Source organism: Lampetra planeri, chromosome 39 (genome assembly GCF_965212315.1).
Source record: "Lampetra planeri chromosome 39, kcLamPlan1.2.h2, whole genome shotgun sequence".
NCBI lineage: Eukaryota > Metazoa > Chordata > Hyperoartia > Petromyzontiformes > Petromyzontidae > Lampetra > Lampetra planeri.
This window is the reverse complement of record NC_136145.1, coordinates 5,791,962-5,806,461: the sequence shown is the minus strand read 5'-3', so window position 1 is coordinate 5,806,461 and position 14,500 is coordinate 5,791,962. Positions and strand designations below refer to the sequence as shown.

At 45.9% G+C, this 14,500-nt stretch overlaps 1 protein-coding gene across 1 annotated transcript in view; it reads left to right on the top strand.

Annotated features, from left to right (window-relative positions):
* Window positions 1-545: 545 nt before the first annotated feature.
* Window positions 546-14,500, top strand: part of LOC144731529 (unconventional myosin-IXb-like) — a 100,982-nt gene continuing 87,027 nt past the window's right edge. The window contains exon 1 of the mRNA XM_078612654.1: window positions 546-900. The gene's annotated coding sequence lies outside the window, so the exon portion shown is untranslated. The remainder of the gene's footprint in view (window positions 901-14,500) is intronic.

Here is a 14,500-nt window from a genome sequence, read left to right as displayed (position 1 = left end):
TTGCGATGTTAACGCAAGTAATATTTAACGAATGCACATTGATGAGTGAAAAGTATCACGAATTGCAACGTTAATTGTTGTAATGAATGATATTACATGCGTTGTAATCAATACGGTTCTGATATCAATGCCAAGTGACTTTGGTAGTACTGCATTATTATACTCTACAGTACGTGTACTGTAGTGGAAAATGTTAACAGCTCCGATGTAGGAAATGGATTTTGACCTTTTTCCTCTGCATGAAAAACATGTCACGTTAATAAAATATATATTTCAGATCAATTCGCTGCCGGCCAGTATAAATTGACAACATCGTTAACATAAAATCGCGTGGGTTGTGAGAAATGTATTAACAATGCGGCACGGTGCTGAAGGCTGTCGACGATTATCATTGTCAAACGAAGGTTAATTGCCCCATTGATGATTACCCATTGCTCTCTCCACAACGATACCAACTCGAAACACCGCCCCACCACCATCCAATTTGAATGCCAACGATTCCAACCTCCCTCAACCCCCCGCCCTTGTCGGATATTTCCCACAAAAATCCGAGCAATCACGAGCAAGTCGTCGTCGACGCGGCGAGAGAAAGGCGATTTGACATAAATTTGACACGCGGGGCCGCCTTGCCCTATCCGCTCTACGCATTGCAATTGCACGGAGAGCCCGGTGCTTATCGGCGGTGGGAAATGCAATCGCGGCATTCGTATTGAGTTAACGGCGGAGCTGGCCGCGCTGGTTTTAAGACGAAATCTTCCTCCTCGATCGTTTGTGATTGCGAGCGAGAGAGAGAGAGAAAAAAAATGTTTAAACAACAAACACGTCAAGTAATTACTTCTTTACTCGTGTCCACCTTTTTAAAGAAAGGCTCCGTCCGACGACTGCTGTGTTACAAGTCCGGTAAGTGTTCGTGGCGTGTGCGCGTTCGTGTTTTAATGTCACTGAGATATATCGCGTGTACGATCACCATGCCCTGCTGCTGTTGTTGTCTGTACAACCACACACACACAATGCATCGGTGTGGGTTTGCCTTGCCATGGGCCATGTGCCATCATCATTGTATCGTGACAATGTTGTAATTTTAATTTAGAAATGTTACATGCCTTGTATGTGACACCGGGTTTTTTTCCCATCAATTCTGAGAAAATGTACAGGCTTTTGTTGTAACGCAATTGAAATGGGTTTATGTGTAAATGTTATAGCGTTGCGTTGTATGACCTACGTTACAGCATATATGATTGTGGCAAGCGTGTACACCGATGGGTTCACTGTGTATTGTCACATTGTATGATTGTTGATGTTGTAGTACACGTGCAGACAGATCTCTATCTACTGCTGGATGAGGTTGTTTTTGGGGCCATGCTTTCACCATGTTAGTGTGAAGACGGGGCAGCATAGATTTTGGAGCGGTGCAGTACAACAAGTTTATTCTGCGCTGTAGGGTTATAGTATCGTGGTGTGTTTTGAAATATTTTAATTAAATTGAATCGTGTATATATAGAATATGATTACAATTTAAGTGCATTGTATGTATTGAAATGGCTGGGTATCCACAACTGTACACAAGACACTGTATCACCGTAACACGTGCAGCTTTTGTATAAATCCACTGCTGGATGAAAGTTTCCCGCATTACATTTGAGTGGTGGGGATTAGTTTGGATCATGCTTCACCAGTGATGGTTGTAAATACTGTACAGGCACCCCTCCCCGCCATAGTAATGTGGAATGTCCAGCTTATTAGATGACGTAACTTGGTTATTTACAATTTATACTGGCCCCATACTATATGGGGTAGAGTATTATTAACACGTACTCTTTGTTTTTTTTTGGTAAAGTCACGTAGTTAAAAAATAAAATAAAAATTTATGAAAAAACAACTGATTTAATTAAGTTGTTTTTATTATTTTTAATTTTTTCACCTACGTGACTTTACCGAAAAAACCAAAGAGTATGGATCCTTGCAATCACGAAAACTTCAAATCTAGAATTATTCTTAACACGGTTCAGTACCGTATAGACTAAGTACGTATCGAGTACTTATTGTAGTACACTAATGTATGCGGTTAACATTGGCGTTTGAAGGTTTATAGTTGGAATAGTTGTTGCTGTAATTATTATGATCACGTTTGGTAGCAACATATGTTTGACAATACTTACACGTGAATACACGTTCTACATAATTAAACTGTAGGCGTCCTATGGGCGGGATTGGCGCTGCCATAGTAATGTGGAATTTCCCGAGCGAGCTCATGGCCAGCAATGTAATCAGTGCCACCCTCATGAACTCCTTTGAGCAGGGAAACTAATCTTAACACACACGTAACTTGTGCATCCTGTAAGCGGTTACGAGTATTACCAAGTCTAATGGGTAAATTAACAGAAACTCAACACATTAATCGGTAACACTGCCACAAGTTTTTTAAATATATATAAGTAGGCGTCGTTTCGGGCAATGACCCTTCATCATAGCACATAAATAGCGAGGCCAGAGAAATGGAGTGAATGAGGGTTGGAGGATTCACTTAACACCATTGGGGACGAATGAATTACGTTTAAAAATATATATTTTCTGATAACCCAGTTTTTAATTTTTATGTATGAATAATGTAGTTACCTAATAGGAGCTGTTGAGTAAACGGACAGACGCATCAACGATCAAAAAGTATCACTACCAAATGCAGCAATTTATATGAAAAGTTAAATTATTTAAATGTTTGCTGGCACCGTTGAATTGTGGGAAGGTAATTTCCCGTGAGTTACTGTGCCCAATACGTCTCTGCGATGGGGTTGTGTGTTAATGCCACCAAGTTACACCATCACCACTTCCTTCTGCCAGATCCCACAGATGTTTCACAGTTGACGCCCAACCCAAGGACCGCTGTTACAGTCTCATCGTCATCCTCGCCGCCATCTGCCTTTAGCTCTTCTCCTTGTGACACTGTCAACGCATCCTTCAAGGATCTCACTCTCACAGTCTCATTATCATTTCCACCATCTGGCTTTTATGTCTTGCCCTTCGTCACCGACGCGTGGGTGCCGCCACTCCAGTGCCCGTCTCGGTCAACTGCCGTCCTCCGCCCTGCACACGAGGCCCCACCCATCGCAAACCTTCTCTACCCCCTGGTTACATCTAACGCAGTGGCCTTCATTGCAAGGGCCTCGTGGTCAGAGGTCGCAATCGGGTACCCGATATCCGTACCCTACCCGATACCCGGCTACCCGTACCCGGCCGGGTACGGCTACCCGTTTGCGACCCTGGTGCGGCCGGGTACGGGTAGGCCGTGAGTCACTGGTGAGTAACCGTTTGTCACTCATTTCCCAACGTCTTGTCTCTTCTCACAATTCAAGTTCCTAGAATCAACCCACCCGCGCCTGCAACATGGCTTCATCCCAGAGGTCGCAATCGGGTACCCTTACCCTACCCGATACCCGGCCGGGTACACGTAGCCGGGTACACGTAGCCGGGTATTGGGTAGGGTACGGGTACCCGTTTGCGACCCTGGTGCGGCCGGATACGGGTAAGGAATCAAAACCCGTTTGCGACCTCTGCTCGTGGTCCACCGGTGGCCCCTGGTGGCCTTTACTGTGGCCCCAGATGTGTGGCCCCTGACAATTCACAATATGTGAAGAACCCCCCCCCCCATCATCGTCGTGCTGCTGTCAAACCCAACAATCGTTTAAAATGTGTGGAGGCCCACAGACTGATGATGTCTAATTGGCGAAAGTGGCCCACCCTCTGAAAATTAGTGAAGGACACTGCTCTCGCGTGTTTTCCTTCCAAGCCCTTTTCCAAAGTCTTTTTTTTTACCCTGTCGTTGAGTCTATATATAAGTGGAAACAAGACAGAGTAGTTCACAAACTGGCATGGAAATAGGGCCATCTCCAGTTTATAGACCTGAGGCCTGCGGTGGAAATTCCACGTTCCCGTTACTGGGGTTAGAGTCGCTGGCTTATGGTATCTACCGTACTACGTCGCGTATCTGACCATCGCACATCCTCCCTGAGCCAACGAACCGGTCACACCTAATGCATTATATGTGCGTGGTGTATAATTCATTTTCTCAAATCTGACCTTTTCACAAACGGTAATTTGATCTTATAATCGCCTGTATTTGTTTCATTTTAAAGCACAGTGAAGCAATGTCCCACGTTTCAAACTGTTTTTGCTTTTATTTCGTCCTGTAACCTATTTGTGCACGGTGCTTGTAACTCATTGTCTATAGAAGTTCACATATATGACCCTTTCAACTGTCCGCCTATACCTAAGTCACTAGGGAGTTGGATATATATATGATGTCGTACTGTACAAGCAAGCAGTCAGTTAAAAAAATACGGAGGGCCATTGTGCTTGTATGAATGCCGACTTGCATGGGTCAGCTGTCGTTAATACCCGTAGCGTATGCATTTTATTAAATAAGAGCTGCACTTGAAAACTCAGTGGCCAGGCGAGGAATTTTACAGCTTGTCAATGTTTCATAAGCAGGTTTTGAAAACAGTAACTGAACAGCGTCCATAAACCTACAGTAAGAAGAACTCGTTGATGCGAAATTTGTGAGTTGTCACGAACTAGGATGCGCTTAAACTATAGCACAACATCATCATCATCGTCATGTATGATTTATTCACTGCTAGATGAAGGCATTTCCAAGCCACCCCCATCTCAACTATTTACTCTTATCTCTTGCACAGTGGCCGATTTCATCGCCGCATCGCCGCTCGTAGTAGATGTCGATTTGTTCGTAAGTCCAACTTTTACGCCTACCGATTCCAAACATGTTGTACGGTGTAGACACTGAACACAGTGAATGGCTTTAAAAGTTGTATAATCTCCTGTAGATATAGATGCCACTGGTTCTTCATGTTCTACAGATGTAGATTCCACCACCACCATCAATTGTGCCGCGGTTTAACTTATGACTCTCGATCAGAATAGGCAACTGGACATATGGACAGGTTTGTTCGTATCTCTGAAAGTTCGTAAGTCAAATGTTTATTAGTAGAGGAGTCCCTTATTGGAATGTTGCCTTCGATATTATTCAGTTAATTATTCCAAAAAATCACTCCAACCTGCTCTCACCTGCCTCTCGAGTTCAACTCTTTGATCCCATTCCACCATCACGAACTGCCCCTGCGTGTACGCACTCCACTGTGTTTTGTAGTTGTGTGTCCCTCGAATGCACGTGCTAAATTGACGCGTTGGATGTAACTTTGTTTTGTTAAGCCTGAGTCCAATTTTGCAGCCTTCTATAGTAAGTTCTATAATTTCACGTAATTAATTTTGTCTATTTGTGTTTAGCTTCATTCTGCTTAATTCTTTAGAACAACAAATATATTTTATCCATTAAGATCCCAATGCATGACCCGACTGAAAAAGAGTCTTGGGACTTGGTTAAGATTTCAAATTTTCTTGCTGTGGTTTTCACACCTGATGATGATTGCTTGTGTTGCAATGGAAACGTCGTGAGAATTTTATTGTTTTATTTTTATTATTTTATTATTTCCCCTCTACGTGACTTTACCGAAAGAACCGAGAATATAATATAATTCATGTATGTTGAACTTGTTTTGCACCATACGTAGCCAACCGTGCTAATCGGGGGGGGGGGGGGCGGTGGGGGCAAGTGGAAAGGACAAAAAACTAAACACAAAAATCTATTCCGAAGAAATTCGTTTTCAATCTTTGATAAAGGACACAATATAACAAAGGACATTGGTTAGCAGCACACTGGACCCGCAATCCAGAAGTCGCCAGTTTGATCTCCCGGCGCGGCAGTTGAAACAATGATGCAAGTTTCTTCGGTCGCTTCCGCCCATGTCCACCCAGCAGTATGAAAGGGGGACACCGATGAGTCTGTCGGGAGGTCGCGTGCGGTGGGGTAAAGTGTGGGTCGACACACCTCTTTCAAGACGTCTGACCAGCGAGGAATAGTGGGCCACAATGCTCTCTCGAGGGGGGTTCTCTCTCTCTCTCGAGAGAGAGAGCTCTCTAGTGGAGACAGTATCCGTCAGCAGTGGCCTGAGTAGGAGGTTGCAGGGCTGCATCTCTTACACACGCAGGGACTTAGCCCACGTGACTGTGTACATTGAGACTTTCAAGTTAATTTATTAGGTATAGCTTGTGAGCCATTCGGCTCTTGAATCGGGTGCAACCGCAACAAACAAGAAACAAAAACATGAACAAGAAAACATCTTAAAGTGACTGTGCAAACTGAAAAACCAGGGGGAAAAAAACAGCAAAAATTTCAGAAAAAAGCACCGTACACCAATGCTGTGTGCGAAAATCCCAGTGGGATGCAAGTCAAACAACATGCGTCGACTGTTGAGACCGTGACTGTTAGTGAGCACCTTTTTAAGGGCAGCACAACCCACGAGGAGGGGTAGGCGTGGATGGCGCCACGCCCGGTCACCTTTGTCTCTCCAGTGGTGATATTTTTCGCACCAGACCCCAGGGTGTACTCATTCACAGCTGAGTAAATTCAGGGGAGGGCCCATGTTACCTTCGGGTATCAATCACCATTCATGTGTTCCATGGCTGGGAATTGAACTCCAGTTGTCAGGTTTGTAGTGCGGTGTGCGAAACGTTGCACCACCACTTCCCAAACCAATATACACATGGCTATATACACACACACACGCTTGGACGAACAATGCATTATTGTCTGCGCTTCCAGGATGATTCATTGACGTTTTTTAATGATTAAGTATTGGTTTCTTCTCTGTGTGAGAGTGTTGCCGACTTCCTTTTGACTGTACAAGATAGAAAACCACAAGTTAAAGGAACACTGCATGGTTTCAAACTCACTAAGCAATGGCACAAACACCATCTACTTGCTGGCAGATGGTACATGTGCATTACTGCTTCATGCAATACAGTACAGTAAGTATAATGTTTGGATGTATTGTTTTGCCTTTCCCCCAGTGTTATACCAATTGTGCTATCTGCATTGTCCTTTTATGTAGTGTCCATTGGCCCCCCCAACTACGACCAGGCCTATCCCAACCCCTCCTTATCAATCCCCCTTGTTTTACTGCATACAAACTACACTACGTACAATAACCCAATTCTTTATTTGAAATGATTAACATGCTATGTACAATTTTATAATTGCAGTAAAGCACCTTGGTAAAGGCGCTATATAAATCTCATTACGACAATAAGATAATGTAACTCTCACAGAGCAGTCCATTACCCTGTGGTAGAGAATGACCCCGTGGATAGTGATACTGTAGAAATAATTCTGAGATGCATTTAAGTGATCTCTTATCCTAAGTCGCAGCAATGTCTCACCCGCACTGCTAGAGATGTTCGTCACATAGCAATCCAAACAAAACTAATGTTTTAGATATGTAATTTGGATTTTATTTTTTTCCAATTTAAGTGAAAGCTTAATTGAATATGTTGGTTTTTTTGTTGTGCAGTCATTGGTCGTTGGGCTGAGATCATTAACTCGCTACATTATTGAACAAGGTTTAATCTTGGGTGGCTGAAACCAGGAATAGAAACCATAATTACTGTATTTGAAAGATGCTGACGCAGTTGGAGATATTTTGAAGGCTGTGTCGGCATAATTTCAGACATCTACAACTGTAATCGGGGGCGAGAAGACACAGTCGGGTGAAAAGTACCAGGGGTTAGTAGCGTGGGGTGTGAATGAGGAGGGTGATGAGTTTAGCAGCGCAGGGCAAAAAGGAGGGTGGCGACGTGAAAGTAGTTAATGCACTGCGCTGTCAACCTGGCAACTAGAAGTTTGATTCCTGACCAGAGTTATCATCAGTAGCGAGTGACATTTGAACTGGTCATGGGTGTACTCCTTCACCTACCCACACTGCCAAGCGTGGTGAAGTACGGTGAAACAACCCCCATTTATCAACATGGCATGGGGAGAGCTTTAATTCAGCGGTGGATTGATGAAAGGGCTGGTAAATTATTTAACGCGAAGCACGTTCTATAATTTTCACCAACGTATCGTTGGCAATGCACAACGGCTATATAATTATCGCAATGTACCCCTCATCCAGCAGTGGATTGGCAAACGGGTTGTACGTCTACCTAGTCCACCTCCTTATCAGTCATAGCAGCCTTCCGAAAATAAAATAAATGAAAAAATTAGTTTTTCCATCTTGGCCTCCGCTACACAGTAGTGAGTGAGCAGGCCTTCACGTTCAAGGGTGAATGCTGGCATGTTGATTAGAATCGGCGGATAAGCGGTTTGCAAAAATATTACTCGTTACAGCTAATTCATCATGGGTAAAATTAACGATTAGTCTTAGAAGCACTCGCCTGAAACTCACACTGGACAGAGCCAATATCATTTTGTCGTTCGTTATTTATTTGTATTTTTAACAGTAGCAGCAGATAATAGACCCGCAGTATATGAACATATCGATATGTACGGGGGGGGGGGGGGGGAGAATTTAGACCATCATCAGCGGTGACCTATGGAAAGAGAAGCCAAGAGAAGCATAGGAGAAAGAGCAGGGTAGGAGGGTAATGTTTTGACCATACTTCGCCATGCTCGGCATTGCAGGTTGGTGAAGAAAGTGCCCCGGGACCGCTTCAAATGTCACACGCCACTGATGTCAGCCGTGGCAGGGAATTTAACTCGGGTTGCCAACTCCATAAGAGGCAAGGTGCTACCTCCATCTTTCTCCTTCGCACTCCTCGAACATCACACCCTGTACTGCCAAACCTCTTTGAAAGCTGGTGGGCCTGTCGCCCCCTCGGTGTGTAACTCTTATCCTTTTGCACATCCGCAACATCAAATGCACTCTGACTTCTAAGCAACATCTAAAGGTCTGTGTTGGGTCAGGCTTTCGAGCAGCCCTGAGTTTTGCTCCGCGCCTCCTTGAGTTATACTCTTTGGTTCTTTCGGTAAAGTCACGTAGGTGAAAAAATAAAATAAAAGTAATTTAATTAAATCACGACGTTCCGGGCGCAACACAAGCGCCCGTCATCAGGTGGGACAACCACAGCAAGAAAACCAAAGAGTATGGATCCTTGCAGTCACGAAAACTTCAAATCTAGAATGCCTCCTTGAGTTGTTGACTTGTCTGCAAAATCTGGCTCTTGATCAACGTCATTATTATTATAATACCGATGGGAGACCGAGTCAAGTCGTCAATGAGTCAATAAAGGGGTGCCCAGGTCCTCCTTTATTTTATTCACCGATCACTGACACAACCATCTCCCCAATAAAGTGATGCACAGGTGAACGCCACTTATTTACGGCCCTATTACCCGCCGACACCCACTAACCTCGGCATCAAAATTACCCTTTTATCCGTGCCACTCTTAATCCTATTATCTGTGATCTTTTATTACGTTATAAATATCTTCAAAAAATCAAGACAACAATGAGAGGTAACGGTTTAGCACGATCATGCGTGGATTATGCGTGGATTTCTGTTACACTGGGTCTCACTTTAGTACCCCAGAAGGATGATGGGTTTAGTCAACCCACAATGAGGAATTGAACTTGCAACCTTCCGATTGCGAGCCACTCGCTCTCCCGCTCAGCTACCTTGCCAGTTATACTGTACACAAATAAACATAAACACATACACACAAAGACACAGCTCCCCCATCTAGCCTTAACAGACTGTTGGGGCAAGTGCTGTTCGCGAGCACCTATGAAGGCCGGCACAGCACACGAGGGGGTGGGTGGCCAGCACCACGCTCGACCGCCGTTGTCTCCCCAGCGGCGATGTTTACACATCGCACCAGGTACTCATTTGAGGCCGAGTCGACCTAGGGGAGGCCCAGGACCGGTTCAGATAACCGTCACTGGTGTTGGCCGTGAGCAAGAATCTAACTTGGGTCACCGGTTTCTTAGCGCAGTGCGCTAACCGCTGCACTACCGCTCCCCATAGATATACAAACACACCCACACTAACACACACCCTCAGGGTTCAAGGTGCCGAGGTACGTGCTGGTCATGTGATTGAACTCCTTCCTGCTGTACTGCACGGAGACCACGCTAGCACGTGCATCATACAACACACTTTGCAGCAGTGAGCATTGGTGGTGCTGATCAGTCCTAATAAGCACGAAACCGGTCCGCAGTTTGTCTCTCTCGACATCGCCGGTGCCTGTCAGTCGGTCACATTTGCTCAAATGTATTTTCATGGTGACCCTTTAGACAAGAAGATCACATTCCAATTCTTCAGGAACTGCTGATGGTTTTTTGCATAATGCACAGAGCCTAAGTCCTTTTTTTACGCTCGTTTTTGCGCGTTTGAAACCTGTGGTTTTCCAGACTACACTACTTTATTGACTTTATTTTATATTTTACTTTATTTTGTTATGATTCGGATTTCCCATCATTTACAGACCGGGTTAACATCTGTGTGTGTTGTGGGGGCGGGGGGCATTATGTGGGGAGCGGGATATCGTGCGCCGCTCTACGAACCTGGCGACCTGAGTTCGATTCCCGATCACGGCCAACACCAGTGACGATTATTTGAACCGGTCCTGGGCCTCCCCTAGGTCGACTCGGCCTCAAATGAGTACCTGGTGCGGTGTGTAAACATCACCACATGGGAGATAAAGGCCGCCGGGCGTGGTGTTGGCCACCCACCCCCTCGCCGTGCCGTCCTTCATAGGTGCTCACTATCAGCACTTTCCCTAACAGTCTGTTAAAGCTATACAGGGGATCTTTATCTTTGGGGGTGGGGGTTAGATTACTAGCGATGCGTATGGACTGCGGACCCTTCCGCCCTCACTGCCGCCTGTCACACTTGCATCCCAAGCACCTTGACTCATTTACAGAGCGCTGCTGATGCACGTTACCACGTCGGGTTAGCGGAGCACACTGACATTTAATCATTAAGTTTTCTTTGCATTGCTGTGAGCGACATCCTTGCGCGTTTGGAAATGGGGGTAGGGGGGGTGGGTGGGTCCTACATTGAAATCGATTGTACGACCAACGTGGTGAAGTATGGTCAAATAAGTCGTCACGCCGCATGATGTGGGGACACCCCTGAAGCGGCTGTGTGTGTCTGTGTGGGGAGCGGTGGTGCAGCGGTTAGCGCGCTGCGCTGTGAACCCGGCGACCCGAGTTCGATTCCCGCTCACGGCCAACACCGGTGACGGTTATCAGAACCGGTCCTGGGCCTCCCCTAGGTCGACTCAGCCTAAAATGAGTACCTGGTGCGCTGTGTAAACATTGCCACTAGGGATACAAAGGCGGCCGGGCGTGGTGTTGGCCACCCACCCCCTCGTGTGCTGTGCCGGCCTTCATAGGTGCTCGCTAACAGCACTTTCCCCTACAGTCTGTTAAGGCTACACGGGGAATCTTTGTTATAACACCTGGTCATGCGTGGAGGTCCCTCACGCGTAGCTTCCGACACTTGACGAGATCGGTCGTGTTCCTTGCGACTTGGTGTTAGGTGCGCTATGGAATGAACTTTGCTGCCTCTCTCGCGAGACTTGCATTGTCCTTGGCCATCTTGGTGAAGTATGGTCAAACAACCACCATGACCGACTGACATTGCATGGGGGGGGAGGTCTTCATCCTACTGACTCAGGGCTGCTGCCACTGGAGATGATTAACTGTCCCTCCTGTACTCGTATTTGAGCAGGGGATCCACAAGTGTATTTGAGCCAAAATAATAGCCACCTCAACAAAATACATTAGCAGACAACGTCCCCCATCATATATCTGTCTTTTCCATGGGAGTGCATAATTTGAGCAGCATTGAATCAACGCGAGCAAATCTCCTGGACCGGTTTCCACACATTTATAGTGTCTCATCAGCAGAGTCCAGGCTTGCTTGAATCAATAGTGGCGGACTGCCAGATCTTACTGGCAAGGAGCCTCTCTGTACGACACACGGAGTCCTGATACGAAACCTCAGCTTTGAGTTCAAGGAATAGTGGATGGGTTGGAACGTCCCAGGCTCATCCCGGCTTAGCCGCCACTTTGTTTCACAATAACTCGCGCGCGTCACTAAATGCTGGAACAAATTCGGCCCCAGTTTAGAAATATTTCCCGGTGAGTAATGCCGCTGCGTATGGTTTTCGCGGTCTGGCTGCTGTGCAGCTGCACGCTCGGAAGTGTTTTTTTTTTCGAGGGTGTTATAGCCACTTTGTCCAGCTGTCATTTGTGTACGGCCAGGTCGCTTCTGATCAAATAAGCGAAATAGCTCGGTGGGCTTTACCTGATTAAAATACAAAAAAAATTGTTTAGTTTTTTTTGGATTTTTTTTCAAGTGATTTGTTTACCTTTCCTATACTTTCAACTGCTATCACGTTTTTTTTTGACCCCGTGCCCCTACTGGACATCTGTAAAAAATAACTTTATAGCTCATCGGATTCCTCCAGTGTAAATGCATTTTCTGATTCCGATTTTGTTCGGTGCGATGTCTGATGTTTCGCTCGATGTGCCAGGAGCTTCTTCAGGAACCGAATTGCGAGGTTCACCGAGAGAGAGAGAGACAATATCATGGTGATGTCGCTGGAAGCGCGTGACCTGTTTTGTTGGGCCACGAAAGGCGCGGTTAGGGAATTTGAATGTGAGCTCTGTCACTAAACCTTGGGTAAAAAAAAAATTATATTCACGCATTCCTCTTGTCAAGGAGCATAAACCATCATCACGCAAAACTCCGGTGGTCATCCTTGTAGCAGCGGCTTTTGGCTGGCCATCGAACAAAGACGGTGGCCACCGCATTGCGTGCTTTAAGACGAGCTTTTGTCGCCGTCTGGAACGCTCTGCCTTCCGATATTTGGAGCCGACTGGAGCCATTCACTTTTTCAAATGATCTAGATTAAAAACTAATTTCCTGACAACTGCTTTTTTTGTTTAGTTCGTTGTCCTTCCCCCCCCACCTCCGATTGGCACGGTTTGTTACGTACGGTGTCAAAGAAGTTCAACGTGACATACATACAACTCGTTAGTTGCTGTTTGACAGAAAGCTCTTATGCGCTGGTTACAAAGTTACTTGCCACTCCAGAGTCTAAAGGAGCATGATGATGTTTTCGGATTGACATTTTTCTCCATAGTCGGCCGACTGAAGGATTCGGCTTGGCGGAGAGTGTATTGTATTCCGCGAATGTTTCTGTTCATTTAAATTGTTAAATATATGTATATGCACCGGGCTTATTGCAGGGGGAGGGCAGCGCGGGAAGATTTGCTGTTGTGCTCTACTTATATAGCCCCTTGCCTGTACTCGTTCACCAGCCTGCACTGGCAGGCATGGCGAAGGGTGGCCAACTAACCCTGACGACCCGCATGGCGTGGAGAGGCCCTCATCTAGCAGTGGATTTGACTAAAGTGCCATACTTGTGTACACTATGGGGCGCAGTGGTGCAGTGGTAAGCACACTGTGCTATTGTCTTGAGTTCAATTCCCAGCCACGGCTAACGTTAGTGGAAAATCCTTGGGCCCACACCCCTCCTCACTCCTTCGCTAACGCGCCTTGACCAGCTTGGTGAAGTATGTTCAAACACCCCGCCTGTCCCGACGTGGCATGGCAAGGCCTTTATCCAACGGTCGGCTGAAACGGACTGAAAAAAATTGTTCATTATTTTATTTAGAATTTACCACCAATGACATCATTGCAGCATACATTTGTTTTATTGTAATCTACCACTGCTATAGTCAGCTGAGTGCCACGTGGTGTTAGGAAACGGTCCCGGAAGATGAAACCACAGAGCCACTTCTAGAGTGGCTTCACTCGGCCTTTGTCCGCCAACACGAGAGAGCGCTGTTGCACGCACTGTAAATAGTGATTTCTCATTTTTCGTAAAACACAGCCCGGTTACCAATCACAGAACCGAGATTTGGTTGTGCAATTAATCTGCCCGAATGTTTATCCATGTCTTATCCGATGTAGGCATGTCGGGTCGACTGTCACGTGGTGACCATTACCCTGGGAGGCGGGGCGGGTGGGAACATGCTGCCCCCTGCTGTGTGTCAGCGGAGAGTACTTGTAGGGCTCTCGGAGGTAGCTCTGTGGTGTCCGCTTCCTCCGGCTGTCTTCTTTTGAATAGATTATTGGTCTCGGGTGAGATGATGGCAATCTGGATACAGGTTTGACTTGGTGCCTTGGTCACTAAGCCTGGGAAAAAACACATTCATGCGTTTCTCCGTAACTTGTTAGTTGCCGTTGCGACAGAGATCACTTATGCACTGGTTACAAACTTACTTGCCACTCCAGAATTAAGGTATCCGCTTCCTCCGGCTGTCTTCTTTTGAATAGATTATTGGTCTCGTGTGAGATGATGGCAATCTGGATACAGGTTTGATTTGGTGATTTGGTCACTAAGCCTGGGAAAAAACACATTTGTGCGTTTCTCCGTAACTTGTTAGTTGCCGTTGTGACAGAGATCGCTTATGCACTGGTTACAAACTTACTTTCCACTTCAGAGTTAAGGGAGCATGGTAATATTTTCGGATTGAGGAGTAGTGATCGTCATCTGTTGACAGTCCAGAAGTCTTGTTGGTAATTTCACATTCATATTCTGGGGTCTGGTCTAGTCATGAAACAAGAACTCTTTA